Source organism: Odocoileus virginianus, unplaced genomic scaffold (assembly GCF_023699985.2).
Source record: "Odocoileus virginianus isolate 20LAN1187 ecotype Illinois unplaced genomic scaffold, Ovbor_1.2 Unplaced_Scaffold_1, whole genome shotgun sequence".
NCBI classification, from domain to species: Eukaryota; Metazoa; Chordata; class Mammalia; order Artiodactyla; family Cervidae; genus Odocoileus; species Odocoileus virginianus.
This window is the reverse complement of record NW_027224263.1, coordinates 5,299,353-5,322,944: the sequence shown is the minus strand read 5'-3', so window position 1 is coordinate 5,322,944 and position 23,592 is coordinate 5,299,353. Positions and strand designations below refer to the sequence as shown.

At 37.9% G+C, this 23,592-nt stretch overlaps 1 long non-coding RNA gene across 3 annotated transcripts in view; it reads right to left on the bottom strand.

Annotated features, from left to right (window-relative positions):
• The window catches only part of LOC110130650 (uncharacterized), a 453,938-nt gene that overhangs the window by 330,493 nt on the left and 99,853 nt on the right, over positions 1–23,592 (bottom strand). The window contains exon 2 of one of the 3 annotated variants that reach the window (XR_011485895.1): positions 12,956–13,155. The exons of the other annotated variants lie outside the window; for them this stretch is intronic. This is a non-coding gene — a long non-coding RNA (uncharacterized lncRNA). The remainder of the gene's footprint in view (positions 1–12,955; positions 13,156–23,592) is intronic. 3 annotated transcript variants of the gene reach the window in all.

Here is a 23,592-nt window from a genome sequence, read left to right as displayed (position 1 = left end):
TTTGACAAAGGAGGCAAAAATATACAATGGAGAAAAGACAATCTCTTTAACAAGTGGTGCTGGGAAAACTGGTCAATCACCTGCAAAAGAATGAAACCAGAACACTTTCTAACACCATATACAAAAATAAACTCAAAATGGATTAAAGACCTAAATGTAAGACCAGACACTATAAAACTCCTAGAGGAAAACATAGGCAGAACATTCTCTGACATAAATCACAGCAAGATCCTCTATGACCCACCTCCCAGAGTAATGGAAATAAAAACAAAAATAAACAAATGGGACCTAATTAAACTTAAAAGCTTTTGTACAACAAAGGAAACTATAAGCAAGGTGAAAAGACAGCCCTCAGATTGGGAGAAAATAATAGCAAATGAAGAAACAGACAAAGGATTAATCTCAAAAATATACAAGCAACTCCTGCAGCTCAATTCCAGAAAAATAAATGACCCAATCAAAAAATGGGCCAAAGATCTAAACAGACATTTCTCCAAAGAAGACATACAGATGGCTAACAAACACATGAAAAGATGCTCAGCATCACTCATTATCAGAGAAATGCAAATCAAAACCACAATAAGGTACCATTACACACCAGTCAGGATGGCTGCTATCCCAAAGTCTACAAGCAATAAATGCTGGAGAGGGTGTGGAGAAAAGGGAACCCTCTTACACTGTGGGTGGGAATGCAAACTAGTACAGCCACTATGGAGAACAGTGTGGAGATTTCTTAAGAAACTGGAAATAGAACTGCCATATGACCCAGCAATCCCACTCCTGGGCATACACACTGAGGAAACCAGATCTAAAAAAGACATGTGTACCCCAATGTTCATTGCAGCACTGTTTATAATTGCCAGGACATGGAAGCAACCTAGATGCCCATCAGCAGATGAACGGATAAGGAAGCTGTGGTACATATACACCATAGAATATTACTCAGAATTCATTTGAATCAGTTCTAATGAGATGGATGAAACTGGAGCCCATTATACAGAGTGAGGTAAGCCAGACAGATAAAGACCAATACAGTATACTAACGCATATATATGGAATTTAGAAAGATGGTAACGATAACCCTATATGCAAAACAGAAAAAGAGACACAGATGTACAGAACATACTTTTGGACTCTGTGAGAGAAGGCGTGGGTGGGATGTTTCGAGAGAATAGCATCGAAACGTGTATATTATCAAGGGTGAAACAGATCACCAGCCCAGGTCGGAAGCATGAGACAAGTGCTCGGGGCTGGTGCACTGGGAAGACCCAGAGGGATCGGGTGGAGAGGGAGGTGGGAGGGGGGATCGGGATGGGGAATACATGTAAATTCATGGCTGATTCATGTCAATGTATGGCAAAAACCACTACAATATTGTAAAGTAATTAGCCTCCAACTAATAAAAATAAATGGAAAAAAAATTTTTTTTAATAAAATAAATATTTATAAAAATAAACAAGCTATTACCAAAACAAATGAGACAAGAACAAACAGTATCAAGAAAAACATTAAGGTTTCCTTCCATATGTCATCTATGATTAAAATCACAAAAAAGGGGGAAGGGTTAGATATGTACAATTATTTTGAAAATGGAATTATTTTGTAAATGAACTAGTAAATGGAGAAGAATTGAGTTAAACTTGGCAACTTCTGCCATATCTGATTGCACATAGATACCATAGTTATGTCAGTATAGCATTCCTTTCATTTGTGCAATTTTTTTTAATACAACAACTACTTCTTTTTAATAGAACGACTAATTTCATTTTGCTTAGGAAAACAACCACCTAAAGACCCATTCTTATTTTCTTTTTTAAAATATTTTCTTCATTGCGGCATACAAGATCTTTAGTTTTGGTATTCTAAATCTTAGTTGAAGCATGTGGGATCTAGTTCCCTGACCAGGGATTGAACCTGGGCTCCCTGCATTGGGAGCACAGAGTCTTAGCCACTGGACCACCAGAGAAGTACCCCCCAATTCTTCTTTTCTTCTTTTCTTATATGATTTTGTTTCAACTTTGTCCTTGTGAATTTTTAATAATAACAAAATGGTGAACTATTAGCAAAGTGAATAGATAAACATGCCTTATGTATCTCTTAACTCTGAATAAGTCGAATGTTTATATCATCCAATGCTGTAGTGAGTGAAAATTGGTCTTCAGTAAAAATGTCAGTGCAAATAATGGAGCTAGTCTTTAAAGTCATGTTCTTAAAGTTGTCTCACATTCTGGAGACTAGAGAAATGAGGTTTTTCTTATTACATTTCTTTTTTTTTAGGGATGAAATTTTAATGGTTCTTCTGTATCGCAAGAGCTTCTCTAGTATCTCAGTCATTAAAGAGGCTGCCTGCAATGCAGGAGAGCCAGGTTTGATCCCTGGATTGGGAAGATCCCCTGTAGAAGGAAATGGCAACCCACTCCAGTATTCTTGCCTGGAGAATTCCATGGACAGAGGAACCTGGTGAGCTACAGTCCACAGGGTCACAGTCAACACAACTGAGTAACTAACACTTTCACTGCATAGCAAGAAATAAGCCAACACTTGACAAACTTAAGAAATACACAAGGCTTGTCCTTCCAAAACCAGGATCCCCCACGTGTGTTTTCTTTGTGTGTGTGTGTGTGTGTGTGTGTGTGTGTGTGTGTATTTTCAATACTATGGAACATCTTGAATTCTAGGCCTATACACTCTACTCAAAACCATCTCCCCCACATTTTTCTTGGTGTCTTATTCCCTTTGGATATTATTTTCTACTAGAAAATTACCAAATTCATAGGTTCAGTTAAGAATTGCAAGGATATAATCCAGAAAAATGACTAATGAGCTTTTTGGTATGCAAAACTAACAGTGGGAAAATGGGCTTCTTCTGAGCAGTTCCAGAGTTAATCCTGAATAAGATACATTGTCATTTTTTAAAATTACTGTGCAATTTTTCTATTACTTAAAGCATCCAATAAGAAGTATGCAAAAAGACTAAGACCTCATGCATTTCAGGAAAGTCTTTATTTCTAAACTCAAACTTAAGATTCTACCAAGAGATACCCATCAGTGAAAAAAAAAACTGCCATCAATACAATGGTTAAGATTGCAAATAAAAAGTTTAAAAAAAAACAAAGAATAAACATTATAAATCAACTATACTTCAACTTTAAAAAAGAAGATTGTATGCAAAGTACATAAAAGGATGCATATTTTGAGGATATGGCTAAAACCTCACCATATGTACTTTAAGCAATGCCTGACTAATAACAAGATATAATTCTGGGCATGACATTCTCAATATCAATTTCACACAGTCTTAGATTTCCTATATTAGTGACAAAACTGAAAAACAGAACAAGTAAGTGTTCATTTTGATTCCATCTATCTTTAGTTAATTGAGTTCTTTCTCTCTCTGCCTGTTTTTTCTCCATAACCTTCAGTGATTAGATGATATTTTGCTTCTTTGCTTATTGTTTATCTCTACCTAACTTGGGAATAAAGTATAAATTTGTGAGGACAAGGAAATTTTTTTTACCACTGTATCTTCAGTGCCTGAAACACTCTGACACAGAGTAGGTGCTTAACAAACATCTGATGTATGAAAGAGAATGATACCACTATATTAAGAGACATAACAAACACAGATTCTATTATAATGGAACAACATAAAAGGAGATGAATGATTGATACAAATGCCATAATATGCTTTTATCTATATTTGTATATGTATTTATATGCCTTCATGTGAAAGAGCAATGCTGAGTTAATTTCAGCCATTTCAAATAATGACTACTATTTATATTGATAAAGCTAGTATACTGTGAAGTAGAATAATATTTTGCCTCATTCTCAATGTTTTTTAGTTTATATTGCTATTTTTGTCTTCTGATAAAGTTTATTTTCTTTTTTAAATTTTTTATTTAATACTGGGGTTTAATTGGTTAACAATGTTGTGTTAGTTTCAGGTGTAAAGCAAAGTGATTCAGTTATACATACATGTATCTATTCTTTTTCAAATTCTTTTCCCATTTAGGTTGTTACAGATATTGAGCAGAGTTCCCTGTGCTATACAGTAGGTCCTTGTTGGCTTATCCATTTTGAATATAGCAGTGTGTACATGTCAATCCCAAATATATTTCTTTTTTATCATAAATCACTTTAAATCAGTGTTGGAAGTAAACAGAATGTACATTTTACTAATGATAACATATTAATTTGAAAAAATTCATTAGGCACAGTACCAGACACTTGAAAACAAGTGTCTTGTTTAAGATTTCTGTTCTCTTGAAAATCAAAAGCATAGGAAAATATTGATTAAAACTGTCTTCCTCCAAAGAGAACTAGCACATTCTTTTTACTGACAGAAAAACAAGAATGTTGATAACTGTAACAAGACTCTAAGTTAAACTAGTTAAAACCAAACATTAGATTTTCCATAAATCTATGGTTGACTGGTGGTTTGGTGGTTTAGTTGCTAAGTTGTGTCTGGCTCTTGTGACCCCCATGGACTGTAGCCAGCCTGGCTCCTCTGTCCTTGGGATTTCCCGGGTAACAATACTGGAGTGGGTTATCATTTCCTTCTTCAGGGATATTCTCCAACCCAGGGATCAAACTCATGTCTCCTGCATTGCAGGTGGATTCTTGACCAACTGAGCTATCAGGGAAACTGTTTGATTGAGGTGCTTACTTATTTACCTGGTCTGTTTATAAACTATATGTAAGAGCATCTGGACATTCATAGTTACAAAACACACTGAGAGAAAATTAGTTTTGCTAGCAAATATTTTGTTACTGTTATTTTTAAAATATATTTTCTTCAGTAACTATATCAACACATTTTATGATTACTCCCTCTTTCTAACATTATATAAATGGATTCATTTGAATCTCAATGGAGATGAGGCAGACTATAAAAATACTTGAATAATGAGCATATAGTTTTTCAAAACCATGGAAGACACATAATAAAGTCAAGATTCTGATAAAATATATATATATGCTTGTAAGTAAAACTTCAGAGTTAATGTACAACTGCAAATGGTACTAATACAGATTTGGTTAACATCTAGTATGTATATAAGAAAATCAAAACAAACAAAAAAGGGGAGAAGTTCATGCTGAACTTAAACTTTTGTGTGGAGGCATTAAACATTAGTGGTCAAAGCAATACTCAGGAACAGAAAATGTGGTCAGTGTTGTTCAATTAAAGATAAATTTGTTCCAATATACATGATCTCAAGTTATCAGTCCTTCATGAAAAAATTATTCAACAACTAACTTAGCAAAGTAATAACTGATGGTATAAACACCAGCAGAAGTTTTGCTGAGCAGCAGATCTATTTAAACCTCAGATTAAAGATAAAACACCCGAGGAATCTATGGCAATAAAACACAATGGAAATGCAACAATGGAAATATGGAAATAAGATAGCTGTTTAAAGTAGACTGATGAAATTAAAACAATGAGATACCATTACACACTCATTGTAAAGGTCAAATACAAAAATCTGACAATACCAATTACTGGCAAAGATGAGGAACAACAGGAATTCTCATTCATTGTTAGTGGGAATGCAAATGGTACAGTCACTTTGGAAGCAATTTCTTATATAGCTAAACACTGTCATACCACATGATCTAGTAATTATGCTCCTAGATAGGTAACCAAATGATTCAAAAGCTAATGCCCACACAAAAACATGAACATGAATTTTATAACAGCTTAATTCATTCTCTCTCTCTCTCTCATACACACACACACAAACACACAAATTGGAAGCAACAAAAGTGTCCTTTAATAGATGAATGGATAAACAAACTATGGTACATCAACATAACAAAATACTACTCAAGAATAAAAAGAAATAAGCTATCAGATCACAAAAGTAAATGGATGAAACCTGAATGAATATTATTAAGTAAAATAAGCTAGTCTGGAAAGGTTATACACTGCATGATGCCAATTATATGACATTCTGGAAAAGGTAAAACTGTACAGCAAATAAAAAAATATCAGAGGCTTTTTCTTTTGCTTCAGAATAGTTTTATTAGTTTGGATACAGTTTGTTGGCACTCCACTATGCCTCTTCTACTTTGACACACAAATCCATTTAATCCGAGTCATTGTTGTCACCACATACCTCATATATTGTAATGTTATTGTGTGTGTCTGCAGGAACCTCTATATATGGACGTTTGTGGTTACCAGTGGTTGCAGCAGCAAGTTTCAGATTCCGCACCCTGGACACAAAGTTCACAAGGTCCCTCTCAAGCTGGGTTAAGGTACCAAACATATAGTCTTTGTCGGGGGAAAGCCTTTTTCTTCTGTCCTGGAGAACCAAATGAACAGCCCTGATGGGCATGACGAGTGCACACCTTACCCTTGTCACTGTCTCCTGGAAACTTCAGTATCACCAACACCACAGGGAGGAAAAAAACCCAGTGTGACTTGCTCCCAAGCCAGCCTTGGGCATGCTCTGTTTGATTCTGCCGAATTCAAAAGTGCCTTCCACAGGGCACCTTCCCCGGGAGATCTACAGCTTCATCTCTCAGAACATAAAACACATAGGCACAGAAAAAGGGCACACACGATCACAGATCACCAGCCCAGGTTGGATGCATGAGACAAGTGCTCGGACCTGGTGCACTGGGAAGAACCAGAGGGATCGGGCGGAGAGGGAGGTGGGAGGGGGGATCGGGATGGGGAACACATGTAAATCCATGGCTGATTCATGTCAATGTATGACAAAACCCACTACAATATTGTAAAGTAATTAGCCTCCAACTAATTAAAAAAAAAAAAAGGGCACACATGTAGGCCAGAAAAAGAACCATATTACAGACCGCATAGTGAGCTGAAAGGAAGTGGCTCGTGGTGTGCTGGTCTGCCCTTGAACTTGGAGACTAAGGACCAAGCAGGGCTAGGCCTTTGGTGATGTCACAGAGGGCCCCACCCTGGCCAGAGTCCATCTGGCCATTGTGATGACTTCAAGGCAGAGGATAAGGAGGCTTGTGGGGGTGGGGGGTGGTCAACTGGGAGTAGGGCTTAAAGGGACATTTCCAGTGGGCAATTGAAAAAGAGGCAGGGAGTGACAGAATGTCATTTCCTTGTCAGTGTATTCTTTCTAAACCTGGTGCTCTACTGGGAGAGGGGCTCATCTTCTATTTTTATTTTTCCATTTGTTGAATCCAGACACTGTGGTGAGCAGAGCAGACCCAGGGGCATGTGCCCTTGTGGAGCAGAGAGCAAAGGGGGAAGGAAAGATATTAAACCAGAGGCCACAAACTAGGAGCCACTGGTGTGTTTTGTGTGGCCTACACCGTTCCTAAAGATGATCGTGCTCAGTGAAACTATTCTGTATGATGTTATGGTAAATACATGACACTACATATTTATCAAGACCCAAAGAAACTTACAGCACAAAAAGTGAAATAATGTATGCATATTTAAAAAAAAACAAGATTTTGACATCAAGAATGGAATGCAGAATTTGACTAAATAATCTAATTATATTACAACTGTATGAAACCACCTCACTAAGATTCCCTGACTTAAATAACTTTAGAAATCTAGTTTGCAAGACTAAAAGCAAAAGATAAAAGCACTGTAATCTAGTTGATAGTATTCTTTCTTGTAGGGGTACAGGTCAACAATCCTGAAACTGTTATACATGTCTATTTGTATTAATCAAATGGATGGCACGTGAGTATACACACTATTTCTTTGTTCTGTTAGCTGAAAAGGTCTAAAAGAAATGATACTCCTGAAATCTGAAATAAAATATGACATAAATCTTTGATGTAAATCCATAAATCTTTGATTAGAAGAGCTTGTTATGCATGTTCTGAACCAGGGAATGGAAATACTAAGTCCTGAAGACCCACTCAGCCTCCAAAGATGGGAATGCCTACCATTTCTCTGTCTAGCCTTGACCTCGACCCTCTGCATTTCTCCTTCCTCCAGCAAATCCCTCAATACACTAAGAACAACTTTAGAAAGCTCTGACCTGAGAGAAATATGCCAAACATATTATATATCAATTCATGGGTTCATATATCAATTCATGGGTTCTTCATTTTTTAATTTTTAATTTTGTAATTATTATTTGGCTACATCACGTGGCATGTAGGATCTTAGTTCCCTGACCAGGGATCAAACTCATGCCTCCTGCAGTAGACACGTAGAGTCTTAACCAGTAGGCCACCAGGGAAGTCCTACCATTGGGGTTTTAATGTGGGGTTTTAATGTCTAACAAGTATAGGTCTACATTAAGGAAATGGTGGTGAATCCTAGGACTGATTACAAGTGATAGTAGAGGATGGTATTCTAGTTTACATCTCAGTTTATCTTCTTTTCTCCTTTGAGAGACAGATGATCAGCGCCAATGACAGTCAAAGCTGCAGTTAATATGCCCATGGACTAATTATTTTAATCTTTTTCATTCTAGAATATTGCAATATATTAGTGTTTCTCAAACTGAATGTGCAAATGAATCATTTGGGGATGACGTTAAAGTGCAGACTGCTAACTGAGTAGGTCTGGGATGGAGTCTGAGATTTTTCATTTATTCTAATAAGTTCCCAGGAAATCCCCACTCTATGGTCTGTGGACGACAGAGCAGAACCATTATGAATAATATTAGATACTGATCTAAAAATTGACTGTAATAATAATCTGTAGTAATAGTAATAATCTGTAGATCATTACTCTCTAAATTTTAAAATAACTGTATATACCTAGGTCATGACATCTTCTACTAGAATTTTACTGTCAATTAGTCTGAAGTTTGCATGTACCTTTAAAAAGCTTCTTACTGATTTCAGAGGCTTGTGTTTTTTGGCCTCTGAACTAATAAAAAAAAAAAATCACACCATCAGAAATCAGGAAATGCTGCCTGCCAACTAGCATAGGAAACTCTCAAACGTCTATAGTTTGTAACATCTGAATATTCCAAATATGATCTCTCATCATTTCATAAGTTTCAGCCTTTTACACACTTCATACTTCCACCTTTTCATGAAATGGGTAGCACACATTTAGAATATGAATGTATTTAAAACTTCTTGCTTCTTACTAATCCTCTCCACAGGTTATTTTAAAGCCAAACAACCTCATTCATGGTGAATACTTTCATCCAAAGTGCAACTAAACAACAAAAAAAAACTAGAATCTCATCTTCCAGATTTGACAATATTTCTATGACTCAGTGCAAGTGTCAAAATCACTTTGTTTTATGAATACATCACAGATTAGATTCTGACACATCCCTTGACTTTTCTATATGTAGCACTCTCATGTTGGATTGTGGAGAAGACAATGGCACCCCACTCCAGTACTCTTGCCTGGAAAATCCCATGGATGGAGGAGCCTGGTAGGCTACGGTCCATGGGGTCGCTAAGAGTCGGACAGGACTGAGCGACTTCACTTTCACTTTTCACTTTCACTCATTGGAGAAGGAAATGGCAACCCACTCCAGTGTTCTTGCCTGGAGAATCCCAGGGACAGGGGAGCCTGGTGGGCTGCCATCTATGGGGTCACACAGAGTTGGACACGACTGAAGTGACTTAGCAGCAGCAGCAGCATGTTGGATTGAGGAATGTTAAAGAGAAAATTACAGGCCTAAAATGGAACAACTTGTGCTAAAGCCCATGATACCAAATGTAGATTAAACAACTAACATAATTGCAGCTTTGACCTTCACCAGAACGTATTCTTAACCAACCAGTCTAGAATTTTCTGGTCAGCACCAGTGAGGTCCCCTGTCACATGGGCCCTCTACACCCCTCAGAGGAAGAAGAGGCAATCTGCATGATTAAACCCCTTATTTCCCTCCCCTCCCCCTCAAAAAAGATGTTTTGGCCTAAAACAAATTTTTTTCTTTTGCTAATAGGTTCCTCTTGTCATCCTTCTTTCTATAAAAACCTTCTATCTTGTAAAACCCTTGAAAGCACCAGTTGCTAGGTGGGATGCAGTCTGACTCGTGAAGAGCCTAATAAAACCAATTAGAACTTCAATTTGATTGGCTGAACATTTTTTTTTTACCTCACCACCAAGCATGAGAGACCTTAGTTCCCTTACCAGGGATTGAACCCCACAGTGGAAGAGCAGAATCATAACTATTGAATTGACAGGGAAGTGTCTGAACTTTGTTTTTTAATAAGAATAAAATCTGTTATAAAACCCCCAAAATTTGCTACTAGTTGAGGATTTCAATAATGGAATGTATATATAAGACAAAAGCAGAAGATATTAAGAAGAGGTGGCAAGAATACACAGAAGAACTATACAAAAAGATCTTCACGACCAGATAATCACAGTGGTGTGATCACTCACCTAGAGCCAGATATCCTGGAATGCGAAGTTAAGTGGGTCTTAGGAAGCATCACTACAAACAAAGCTAGTGGAGGTGATGGAATTCCAGTTGAGCTATTTCAAATCCTGAAAGATGATGCTGTGTAAGTGCTGCACTCAATAGACCAGCAAATTTGGAAAACTCAGCAGTGGCCACAGGACTGGAAAAGGTCAGTTTTCATTCCAACCCCAAAGAAAGGCAATGACAAAGAATGTTCAAACTACCACACAGTTGCACTCATCTCACATGCTAGCAAAGTAATGCTCAAAATTCTCCAAGCTAGGCTTCAACAGTATGTGAACTGAGAATTTCCAGATGTTCAAGCTGGATTTAGAAAAGGCAGAGGAACCAGAGATCAAATTGCCAACATCTGTTGGATCATAGAAAAAGCAAGAGAGTTCCAGAAAAACACCTACTTCTGTTTCATTGACTACACTAAAGCCTTTGACTGTGTGGATCACAACAAACTGTGAAAATTCTTAAAGAGATGGGAATACCAGACCATCTTATCTGCTTCCTGAGAAATCTGCATGCAGGTCAAGAAGCAACAGTTAGAACCAGACAAGGAACAATGGACTGGTTCAAAATTGGGAAAGAGATATGTAAAGGCTGTATGTTGTCACTCTGCTTATTTAACTTATATGCAGAGTACATCATGTGAAATGCCAGGCTGGATGAAGCACAAGTTGGAATCAAGATTTCCAGGAGAAATATCAATAACTTCAGATATGCAGATAACACCACCCTTATGACATAAAGTGAAGAGGAACTAAAGAGCCTCTTGATGAGGCTGAAAGAGGAGAGTGAAAAAAGCCAGCTTAAAACTCAGTATTAAATAAACAAATGTCATGGCATCCAATACTACCACTTCATGGCAAATAGATGGGGAAACAATGGAAACAGTGAGAGACTTTATTTTCTTGGGCTCCAAAATCATTGCAGATGGTGACTGCAGCCATGAAATTAAAAGATGCTTGCTCCTTGGAAGAAAAGCTATGACCAACCTAGATAGCATATTAAAAAGCAGAGACATTACTTTGCTGACAAAGGTCCATCTAGTCAAAGCTATGGTTTTTCCAGTAGTTGTGTATGGATGTGAGAGTTGGACCATAAAGAAGGCTGAGCACTGAGGAATTGATGCTTTTGAACTGAGGTGTTGGAGAAGACTCTTGAGACTCCCTTGGAGTGCAAAGAGATCAGTCCTAAAGGAAATCAGTCCTGAATAGTCACTAGAAGGACTGATGCTGAAGCTGAAGCTCTAATACTTTGGCCACATGATTCGAAGAGTTGACTCATTAGAAAAGACCCCAATGCCAGGAAAGACTGAAGGCAGGAGAAGGTGGTGAGAGGATGAGATGGTTGGATGGCATCACCGACTCAACAGACATGAGTTTGAGCAAACTATGGGAGATGTTGAAGGACAGGGAAGCCTGGTGTGCTGCAGTCTTTGGGGCTGCAAAGAGTAGGACATGACTGAGGGACTGAACAACACAACAATTTAAGGAAAACAATCAATTCAAAGTAAAATTTATTCAACATTTAAAGAAAAATTCAATTTGATAAGACTCATATCTTACATTGGGCTTCCCTTGTAGCTCTACTGGAAAAGAATCCACCTGTAATGCAGGAGACTGGGTTCAGTCCCTGGGTTGGGAAGATCCCCTGAAGAAGGGAAAGGCTACCCACTCCAGTATTTTGGCCTAGAGAATTCCATGGACTGTCCATGGAGTCACAAGAGAGTTGGACACAAGTGAGTGACTTTCACTTTCACTTCCATATCTAATATTTGGCCATAAGACTGGGATTTATTGAGTCAATAGAGTGAATCTTGATTAGAAAGGGCTTCTTTTTTTGCATGAATAATCTGAAATTAAGAAAGAGCTCCATTATTAAGTCATTAATAAAACAAACTATTTGACTTAGATTAATAACTCAGAAATAGACAAAAAAAACACTCAGCAGAAAACTAAAGCAAAACATTTCATACACATTCACATTTCTCTTTATCTTTTAAAAACTTGGCATTATGGTATTTTTTCTCTAAGTCAAATTTTCTTTAGAGCTCACCAAAGATACAGTGGTCCCTCTAGCTTCTGAAATTCCACAGCATTATCTGTATAACTCAAATAGCAATCAGCTAAAATCAGCTCATAATACAGGTTATATTTTTTGTATAGATTCTATAGTACAACTAGCAGAACTGGAGTGAGAGCTCTCGGAGGTTACACACCAAGTTTTTAAATTTGTGTGATCTTTCTCCTGTGGCACACTAGTAATATATATATCAGTCTGTCCATTTTAAGTCACTCCTTCCTTTTCCCAATCCTGTTTTTCTCCTGTAATTCTCATGTTTTTCTCTAATCTAGAGGTAAATAGCATTTCATGTTCTAAAGCATTATTCTTATATTTCATCAAAAGTAAGTCCACCCCCAAAATGTAGCTTTTTAGGGTTAACTTTTTTAATTACTGTGCATTCTGAAGACATCATCATAGTTTACACAACATCATTGCACACTCACAGTGTACAGGCAAAATTATGAAATGTAGGACCATCAGTTCTAAATGCAAAATATTTTTTATCTACTACCTCAGACTAAACATGGTAATGTTATACTACTTACCATTTTTAGCAAATTTCTTTGCTTATACTAAAGTAGACAAGTTATGGCGGCAGTCCCAAGATGGTAGAAAAGTAGGGCAGGAAGACAACTTTCTCCCCCACAAATTCATCAAAAGATCATTTGAATGTTGAGCAACTTCCACAAAACAACTTCTGAATGCTGACGGAGGACACCAGGCACCCAGAAAGGCAGCCCAATCTCTTCAAAAGGAGGTAGGACAAAATATAAAAGACAAAAACAGAGACAAAAGATTTAGGGATGCAGACATGTCCCAGGGAAGGAGTCGTGAAGGAGAAGAAGTTTCCACACAACAGAAAACCCTCTCATAAGCATGTCTGTGGGGAGCTTTGGAACCTCTGAGGGCAACATAACTGGGGGAAAAAAACTACAGAATATGTACCTAACTGCAACTGACAGGGGAGAAGTGGCCCAGACGCTGCATATCTGCCAGCAGCGAGTGGGGGCTGGGCAGGGAGGTGCAGGCTGCATCATTGATACTTATGGTAAGGACCAGCCTTGAGTGACCTGAGGACAATCTGAGGAAGCTAATGTGACATAGAAACCCAAACCATGAGATCACACACACAAAAAAAGGACCTTTCCCATGAAAGACTCTGACCCGCATGGTGACCACTGGCGCACTCACAAAACAATGGATTTTGCCCTTAGTGAATACCAAAGGAGAGCAAGCCAGCTGCCATTTAGGGCCCTCCCTCCCCAGAGGCAGAGAGGCAGGTGTGTGACAGCCAGAGCCAGAAGGCAAGGGGCTGCTGCAATCTCGGCCCCAGAGACTGCATCTTCCACCAAACTGTGAGCAGGCTGCCAGCTCCAAACTACATCTTCCTAGGATCCTGGGTAGTTCATATATGAAGCAGTGTCACAGTCTGAGATCAGCTCTCCAGAGGAGACATACGGCACACCTGGGACTGTGACTTTGTGGCCACCCAGGAAACCAAGTGGCTGGGACCAGGGTTGTGCATCAGACACACGGCCCACCTGGGACAGTGTACTTACCAAGCACCCAGTCACCTGAGTGGCTTGGACCTGGGAAGGGAGCAAAACACACAGCCCATCTGGGTCTGTGCCATGGCAGAACACCCGAGAACCTGGGAGCCTAGAGAGCCTAGACCTGGGAAGTGCACAAAACGCAGGGCCCACTTGGGACAGTGCTCTTGCAGAGCACCCTGAGGCCTGCGCAGTGTGAATCCGGGATGAAGAAGCTGCCTTGGGCTGTGGTAAATCAAGTGTTGTCCATCCACTGCAGGCACTTCCCACACATGCCAGCGGTATTGGTTTGCAGTGTCCTTCCCTCTCCACTGGACAACTGAACAAGTGAGTCTAAATAAGTGGCCACCTTCACCCCCTTGTGTCAGGGTGGAAATTAGACACTGAAGAGACTTGCAAACAGAGGAAGCCAAAATAAACAAAGAAGGGGAAACCTCTGGAAGTGACAGGTGCAACAGATTAAAACCCTGCAGTTAATGCTGAGACTGTGCAAAGCTATGGTTTTTCAAGCAGTCACGTATGGATGTGAGACTTGGACCATAAAGAAAGCTAAGCACTGAAGAACTGACGCTTTTGAATTATGGTGTTGGAGAAAATTTTTGAGTCCCTTGGACTGCAAGGAGATCCAGCCAGTACATCCTAAAGGAAATCAGTCTTGAATATTCATTGGAAGGACTGATGCTGAAGCTGAAACTCCAATATTTTGGCCACCTGATGTGAAGAACTGACTCCTTGGAAAAGACCTTGATGCTGGGAAAGATTGAAGGCAGGAGGAAAAGGGGATGACAGAGAATGAGGTGGTTGGATGGCATCACTGACTCGATGGACATGAGTTTGAGCAAGCTTCAGGAGTTGGTGATGGACAGGGAAGCCAAAGAGTCAGACATGACTGAGTGATTGAACTGAACTGTGCATTTGAAGGGCACCTATAGACCTTGAGAACAAGTACAAGCTGGAACAAGGGACTATCTGACACTGAACTGACCCCACACTGCCCACAACAGCTCCAGAGAAATTCCTAGATATATTTTTACTATTATCACTTTTCATTTTTTTAAAACTTTTAGTCCCTTATTACTCCTTTACTTTTATTTGCATATCCTACTATTACCTTTCAAAAAAAACCTATTTTTTAAAAATCAAATTCTATATACATGTAGTTAATTTTAATGATCAATTCTGTTATGTATTTTTTATATTATATTTTTGAGAGTCTAACCTCTATTCTAGGTTTTTAATCTTTGCTTTTGATATTTGTTATCAATTTTGTACCTTTAAGAATCTAATCTTCAATATCCATTTTCACTTAGGGATTTGATTACTGGCTTGATTGCTCTCTCCCCTTTTGACTCTCCCTTTTCTCCTCTGGTCACCTCTATCTTCTTCCTCCCTCTTCTCTTCTAAGTTCTATCCCACCAGAACACAGATACAAGTTTCCCCAGCCAGGAAACCTTGACAAGCCACTGGTCCAACCCCACCCACAGGGAGCAGACTCCACAATTAAGAGGAACCACAAACTTCCAGCCTGCAGAAAGGGCACCCCAAACACAGCAATCTAAACAAAATGAAAAGGCAGAGAAATATTCAGCAGGTGAAGGAACATGATAAAAACCCACCAAACCAAACAAAAGAGGAGGAGATAGGGAGTCTACCTGAAAAAGAATTCAGAATAATGATAGTAAAGATGATCCAAAAGTTTAAAAAAATGGACTTACAGATAGACTAGAGACAAGCACTAAGAAGATGTAGTAAATGTTTAACAAGGACCTAGAAGAAATAAAGAAGAGTCAATCAATAATGAACAATGAAATAACTGAGATTAAAAACACTCTGTAGGGAACAAACAGTAGAATAACTGTGGCAGAAAAGGGTATAAGTGAGGTGGAAGTTAGAATGCTGGAAATAAATTAAGCAGAGAGGAAAAAGGAAAAAAGAAGAGAAATTACAACCTCAGAGACCTCTGGAACAATGTTAAATGCCCCAACATTTGAATCATAGGTGTCCCAGAAGAAGAAGACAGAAAGAAAGGGCATGAGAAAATACTCAAGGAAACAATAATTGAAAATTTCCCTAAAATGAGGAAGGAAGTAGCAATCCATGTCTAAGAATCCCAGAGAGTCCCAAACAGGATAAATCCAAGGTGAAACACCCCAAGACACATATTAATCAAACTAACAAAAATTAAACACAAAGAGCAAATATTAAAAGCAGCAAGGGAAAAGCAACAAATAACACACAAAGGGATCCCCATAAGGATAACAGCTGATCTTTCAATAGAAACTCTTCAGGCCAGAAGGGAATGGCAGGATACAATTAAAGTGATGAAAGAGAAAAACCTACAACCAAAATTACTCTACCCAGCAAGGATCTCATTCAGATATGAAGAAGAAATCAAAACTTTTACAGACAAGCAAAAGCTGAGAGAATTCAGCACCACCAAACCAGTTATTCAACAAATGCTAAAGGATCTTTAGACAGGAAACACAGAAAGGTTTATGAAAACGAACTCACAACAACAAAGTGAATGGTAACAGAATCATACTTATCAATAATTACCTTAAATGTAAATGGGTTAAATGCTCCAACCAAAAGACAAAGACTGGCTAAATGGATACAAAAACAAGACCCCTATATATGCTGTCTACAAGAGACCCACCTCAAACCTAGGGACACATACAGACTGAAAGTGAAGGGCTGGAAAAAGATATTTCACACAAATGGAGACCAAAAGAAAGCAGGAGTAGCAATACTCATATCAGATAAAATAGACTTTGAAATAAAGACCATGATAAGAGACAAAGAAAGACACTACAAAATGATTAAAAGACCTATCTGAGAAGATATAACAATTATAAATACATATGCACCCAACATAGGAGCACCTCAATACATAAGGCAAATGCTAACAAGTATGAAAGGGAAAATTAACAGTAACACAATAATAGTGGGGGACTTTAATACCCCACTCACACCTATGGATAGATCAACCAAACAGAAAATTAGCCAAGGAAACACAAACTTTAAATGATACAATGGACCAGTTAGACCTAATTGATATCTACAGGGCATTTCACCCAAAAACAATGGATTTCACCTTTTTCTCAAGTGCACACTGAACATTCTCCAGGATAGATCACATCCTGGGCCATAAACCTAGCCTTGGTAAATCTAAGAAAGTTGAAATCATTTCAAGGGTCTTTTCTGATCACAATGTGGTAAGATTAAATGTCAACTACAGGGGGGAAAAAACTATGAAAAAGTACAAACATATGGCTGAACAACACACTTCTGAATAACCAACAAATCATGGAAGAAATAAAAAAGGAAATCAAAATATGCATAGAAAGAAATGAAAATGAAAAGACAACACAAACCTATGGGATTCAGTAAAAGCAGTGCTAAGAGGGAGATTCATAGCAATACAAGCCTACCTCAAGAAACAAGAGAAACATCAAATAAACAACCTAACTTTACATCTAAAGCAACTAGAAAAAGAACAGAAGAACTCCAAAATTAGTATAAGGAAAGAAATCATAAAAATTGGGCAGAAATAAATGAAAAAGAAATGAAGGAGACTGTAGCAAAGATCAACAAAACTAAAACTGGTTCTTTGAGAAGATAAATAAAATAGACAAACCATTAGCCAGACTCATCAAGAAAAAAAGGGAGAAGAATCAAATCAACAAAATTAGAAATAAAAAGGAGAATTCACAACAGACAACACAAAAATACAAAGGATCATAAGAGACCACTATGAGGAATTAGATGCAAAAAAAATGGACAACATAAAAGAAATGGACAAATTCTCAGAAAAGTATAACTTTCCAAAACTGAACCAGGAAGAAATGGAAAATCTGGCCAGACCCATCACAAGCATGAAAACAAAAGTGTAATAAGAAATCTTAAAACAAACAAAAGCCCAGGACCAGATGGTTTCACAGGTGAATTCTACCAAAAATTTAGAGAAGAGCTAACACCTATCCTACTCAAACTCTTCCAGAAAACTGCAGAGGAAGGTAAACTTCCAAACTCATTCTATGAGGCCATCATCACCCTTATACCAAAACGAGACAAAGATGCTACATAAAAGAAAACCACAGGCCAATATCACTGATGAACATAAATGCAAAAATCCTCAACAAAATTTTAGAGAACAGAATCCAACAACATATTAAAAAGATCACACATCATGATCAAGTGTGCCTTATTCCAAGGATGCAAAGATTAATCAATATTTGCAAATCAATCAATGTGATACACCATATTAACAAATTGAAAGATAAAAACCATATGATTATCTCAATAGATGCAGAGAAATCCTTTGACAAAATTCAACACTCATTTATGATAAAAAAAAAACTCTCCAGAAACAGGCATAGAAGGAACATACCTCAAAATAGTAAAATCCATATACAACAAACCCAGAGCAAATGAAAAAAAAAAATGAAAAGAATTATCCTCAATGTAAAAAATTGAAAGCATTTCCTCTAAAATCAGGAACAAGACAAGGGTTTCCATTCTCACCACTACTATTCAACATAGTTTTGGAAGTCCTAGCTACAGCAATCAAAGAAGAAAAAGAAATAAAAGGAATCCAGATTGGAAAAGAAGTAAAACTTTCACTGTTTGCAGATGACATGATCCTCTACATAGAAAACCCTAAAGACTCCATGAGAAAATTGCTAGAACTAATCAATGAATATAGTAAAGTTGCAGGATATAAAATTAACACACAGAAATCCCTTGCATTTCTATACACTAACTGAAAAAACAGAAGCTGAAATTAAAGAAACAATCCCATTCACCACTGCAATGAAAAGAATAAGATACTTAGGAATAAATTTACCTAAAGAAACAAAATACCTATATATTGAAAATGATAAACCGTTGATGAAAGAAATCAATGATGGCACAAGTAGATGAAGAAATATACCACGTCCATGGATTGGAAGAATCAGCATAGTGAAAATGAGTATACTACCCAAAGCAATCTATGGATTTAACGCAATCCCTATCATCAAGATACCAATGTTATTCTTCACAGAACTAGAACAAATAATTTCACAATTTCTAAGGAAACACAAAAAAACTCAAACAGCCAAAGCAATCTTGAGAAACAAAAATGGAGCTAGAGGAATCAACCTTTCTGACTTCATACTACACTACAAAGCTACATACTACACTACAAGACAGTATGGTACTGGCACAAAGACAGAAATATAGATCAATAGAACAAAAGAGAAAGCCCAGAGATTAAATTCACGCACCTACGGACACCTTATCTTTGACAAACGAGGCAAAAATATACAATGGAGAAAAGACAATTTCTTTAACAAGTGGTGCTGGGAAAACTGGTCAACCATCTGCAAAAGAATAAAACTAGAATAATTTGTAACACCATACACAAAAATAAACTCTAAGTGGATTAAAGATTTAAATGTAAGACCAGACATTATAAAACTCTTAGAGGAAAACATAGGCAGAACATTCTCTGATATAAATCACAGCAAGATCTTCTATGATCCATTCCCAGAGTAATAGAAGGAAAAACAAAAATAAACAAATGGGACCTTGTTAAACTTAAAAGCTTTTGCACAGTGAAGGAAACTATAAGTAGGTGAAAAGGCAGTTTTCAGAATGGGAGAAAATAATAGCAAAAAAAAAAAAAAAAAACAACTGACAAAGGATTAATCTGCAAAATATACAAGCAGCTCACACAGCTCAATACCGGAAAAATGAAGAACCCAATCAAGAAGTGGCCTGAAGAACTAAACAGACATTTCTCCAAAGAAGACATACAGAGGACTAATAAACACATGAAAAGATGCTCAACATCACTTACTTATTAGAGAAATGCAAATCAAAACAACAATGAGGTATCATCTCACACCAGTCAGAATGGCCACCATCAAAAAGTCTACAAACAATAAATGCTGGAGAGGATGTGGTGAAAAGGAAACCCTCTTACACTGCTCATGGAAATGCAAACTAATATAGCCACTGTGCAGAACAGTGTGGAGACTCCTTAAAAAACTGGAAATAGAATTGCCATACAACCCAGCAATTCCACTGCTGTGCACACACACCAAGGAAACCAGAATTGAAAGAGACACATGTACCCCAGTGTTCACTGCAGCACTGTTTACAACAGCTAGGACATGGAAGCAACCTAGATGTCCATCAGCAGACGAATGGATAAGGAAGTTGTGGTACATATACACAATGGAATATTACTCAGCTATAAAAAAGAATGCATTTGAGTCAGTTCTAATGAGGTGGATGAAATGGGAGCCTATTATACAGAGTGAATTATGTTAAGAAGAGAAACACCAATACAGTATATTAATGCATATATATGGAATTTAGAAAGACAGTAATGATGATCCTATATGCAAGGCAGCAAAAGAGACACAGATGTAAAGAACAGACTTTTGGACTATGTGGGAGAAGGTGAGGGTGGGATGATTTGAGAGAATAGCATTGAAACATGCATTTGACCATATGTAATATAGATTACCAGTTCAAGTTCAATGCATGAAGCAGGGCATTCAATGCCCATGCTCTGGGACAACTCAGAGGGGTGGGGTGGGGAGTGAGGTGAGAGGGAGTTTTGGGATGGGGGGGACATATATGTATCTGTGAGTGATTCATGCCAATGTATGGTAAAAACCACCACAATGTTGCAAAGTAATTATCCCCCAGTTAAAATTAATTAATTAAAAAAAAACAGGGGAAAAAATCCTGAGGAAAAAGAACAAAGCTGGAGTATAAGCCTTCCAGTCTTCAGACTATACTACAAAGATATAGCAATCAAAACACTGTGGTACTGGCACAAAAACAAACATATAGATCAATTGAACAGAACAGAGTTAAAAATAAATCATCCCTCCTACAGTCAACTAATCTGCAACAAAGGAGGCAAAAATACAATGGAGAAAAGACAATCTCTTCAACAAACGGCACTGGAAAATCTGAATGGCTACATGGATACCAATGTAATTAGAATACTCCCACACACTGCATACAAAAATAAGCCCCAAATTGCTTAAAGACCTAAATATAAGACTTGACACCATAAAATTCCTAGAAGAGAACACAAGCAAGACATTTTCTGACATGCTGCTGCTGCTGCTGCTAAGTTGCTTCAGTCGTGTCCGACTCTGTGTGACCCCACAGACAGCAGCCCACCAGGCTCCCCCATCCCTGGGATTCTCCAGGCAAGAACACTGGAGTGGGTTGCCATTTCCTTCTCCAATGCATGAAAGTGAAAAGTGAAAGTGAAGTCGCTCAGTCGTGTCCGACTCTTAGTGACCCCATGGACCGCAGCCCACCAGGCTCCTCTGTCCATGGGATTTTCCAGGCAAGAGTACTGGAGTGGGGTGCCATTGCCTTCTCTGTTTTCTGACGTTAATGATAGCAATATTTTCTTAGATCACTCTCTCAAGGCAAAAGAAATAAACGCAAAAATAAACACATGTGACCTAACCAAACTTAGAAGTTTTGCACAGGGAAGGAAAAAAATCAAGAAAATGAAAAGTTAACCTACAGAACGGGACAAAATATTCACAAACAATACAAACAACAAGGGATTGAAATAAAAAATATGCAAATAGCTCATACAACTCAATATTGAAAAAAAATAGACAATCCAATCGAGAAATGGGCAGCAGATCTACATAGACATTTTTCCAAAGAAAATATACAGATGGCAAAGAAGCATTGAAAAGATGCTCAAAATTGCTATTCAAATCAAACCACAATGTGGTATCACCTCACACTAGCCAGAATGGCTATCATCAAAAAGTATACAATAATAATTGCTGACAAGTATGTGCAAAAAAAGAGAACCTTCATGCACTATTGGTGGGAATGTAACTTGGTACAGCTACTGTGGAAAACATCATGGAGGCTCCTTAAAAAATTACAAATAGAGCTACCATATAATCCAACAATTCCAGTCCTGGTTAAATATCCTGAAAAAATGAAATGCTAATTCAAAAGGATACTCCAACATTCACAGTAGAACTATTTATAATAGCCAAGACATGGAAACAACCCAAGTGCCCATCAGTGGATGAGTGGTTTAAGAGGATGCGGAATATACATACATATGCAATTATGTACACACACAAGAATATTACTCAGTCTTACAAAATGAAATATTGTCACTTGCAGCAACATGGATAGACATTGAAATATTATACTTAGTGAAGTATGTCAGAGAAAGAAAAATAGTATAAGATACAAGTAAAATCTAAGAATATAATACAAATGAATCTATACATTGTACAAAGCAGAAACAGACTCACAGCCAGAACAAACTTATGGTTACCATATGGGAGAGGGAAAGGGGAGGGACACATTAGGAGTATGGGATTAACAAATATGAATTACTATATATAAAATAGATAAGCAACAAGGATTTACCTTATAGCACAGAGAACTATAATCAATATTATATAATAATCTACAATGGAATATAATCAGAAAAAATAACTGAATCACTATGCTGTATACCTGAAAATAGCATAGTATTTTAAATCAAGAATACTTCAATATTTTTTTAAAGAAGCAGACTGCATTGCTAGGGGCCGGGGCCAAAGGAGGATGGGTATCAGTCAGTTCAGTTCAATCACTCAGTCATGTCCGACTTTTTGTGACCCCATGGACTGCAGCATGCCAGGCTTCCCTGTCCATCACCAACTTCTGGAGCTTGCTCAAACTCATGTCCATTGAGTCGGTGATGCCATCCAACAATCTCATCCTCTGTCGTCCCCTTCTCCTCCTGCCTTCAACCTTTCCCAGCATCAGGGTCTTTTCCAATGAGTCAGTTCTTCACATCAGGTGGCCAAAGTATTGGAGCTTCAGCTCCAGCATCAGTCCTTCCAATGAATATTCAGGACTGATCTCCTTTAGGATTGGCTGGTTTGATCTCCTTGCTGTTAAAGGGACTCAGGAGTCTTCTCCAACACCACAGTTCAAAAGCATCAATTCAGTGCTCAGCTTTCTTTATGGTCCAACTCTCACATCCATACAAGACTACTGGAAAAACCATAGCTTTGACTAGATGGACCTTTGTCAGCAAAGTAATGTCTCTGCTTTTTAATATGCTGTCTAGGTTTGTCATAGCTTTTCTTCCAAGCAGCAAGCATCTTCTAATTTCATGGCTGCAGTCACCATCTGCAGTGATTTTGGAACCCAAAAAAGTAAAGTCTCTCACTGTTTCCATTGTTTCCCCATCTATTTGCCATGAAGTGATGGGACTGGATGCCATGATCTTAGTTTTTTGAATGTTGAATTTTAAGCCAGCTTTTTCACTCTCCTCTTTCACTTTCATCAAGAGGCTCTTTAGTTTCTCTTCGCTTTCTGCCATAAGGGTGGTGTCATCTGCATATCTGAGGTTATTGATATTTCTCCCAGCAATCTTGATTCCAGCTTGTGCTTCATCCAGCCTGGCATTTTGCATGATGTACTCTGCATATAAGTTAAATAAGCAGGGTGACAATACACAGCCTTGACATACTCCTTTCCCAATTTGGAACTAGTGCATTGTGCCATGTCCGGTTCTATTTGCTTCTTCTTGATCTGCATCCAGATTTCTCAGGAGGCAGGTAAGGCTGTCTGGTATTCCC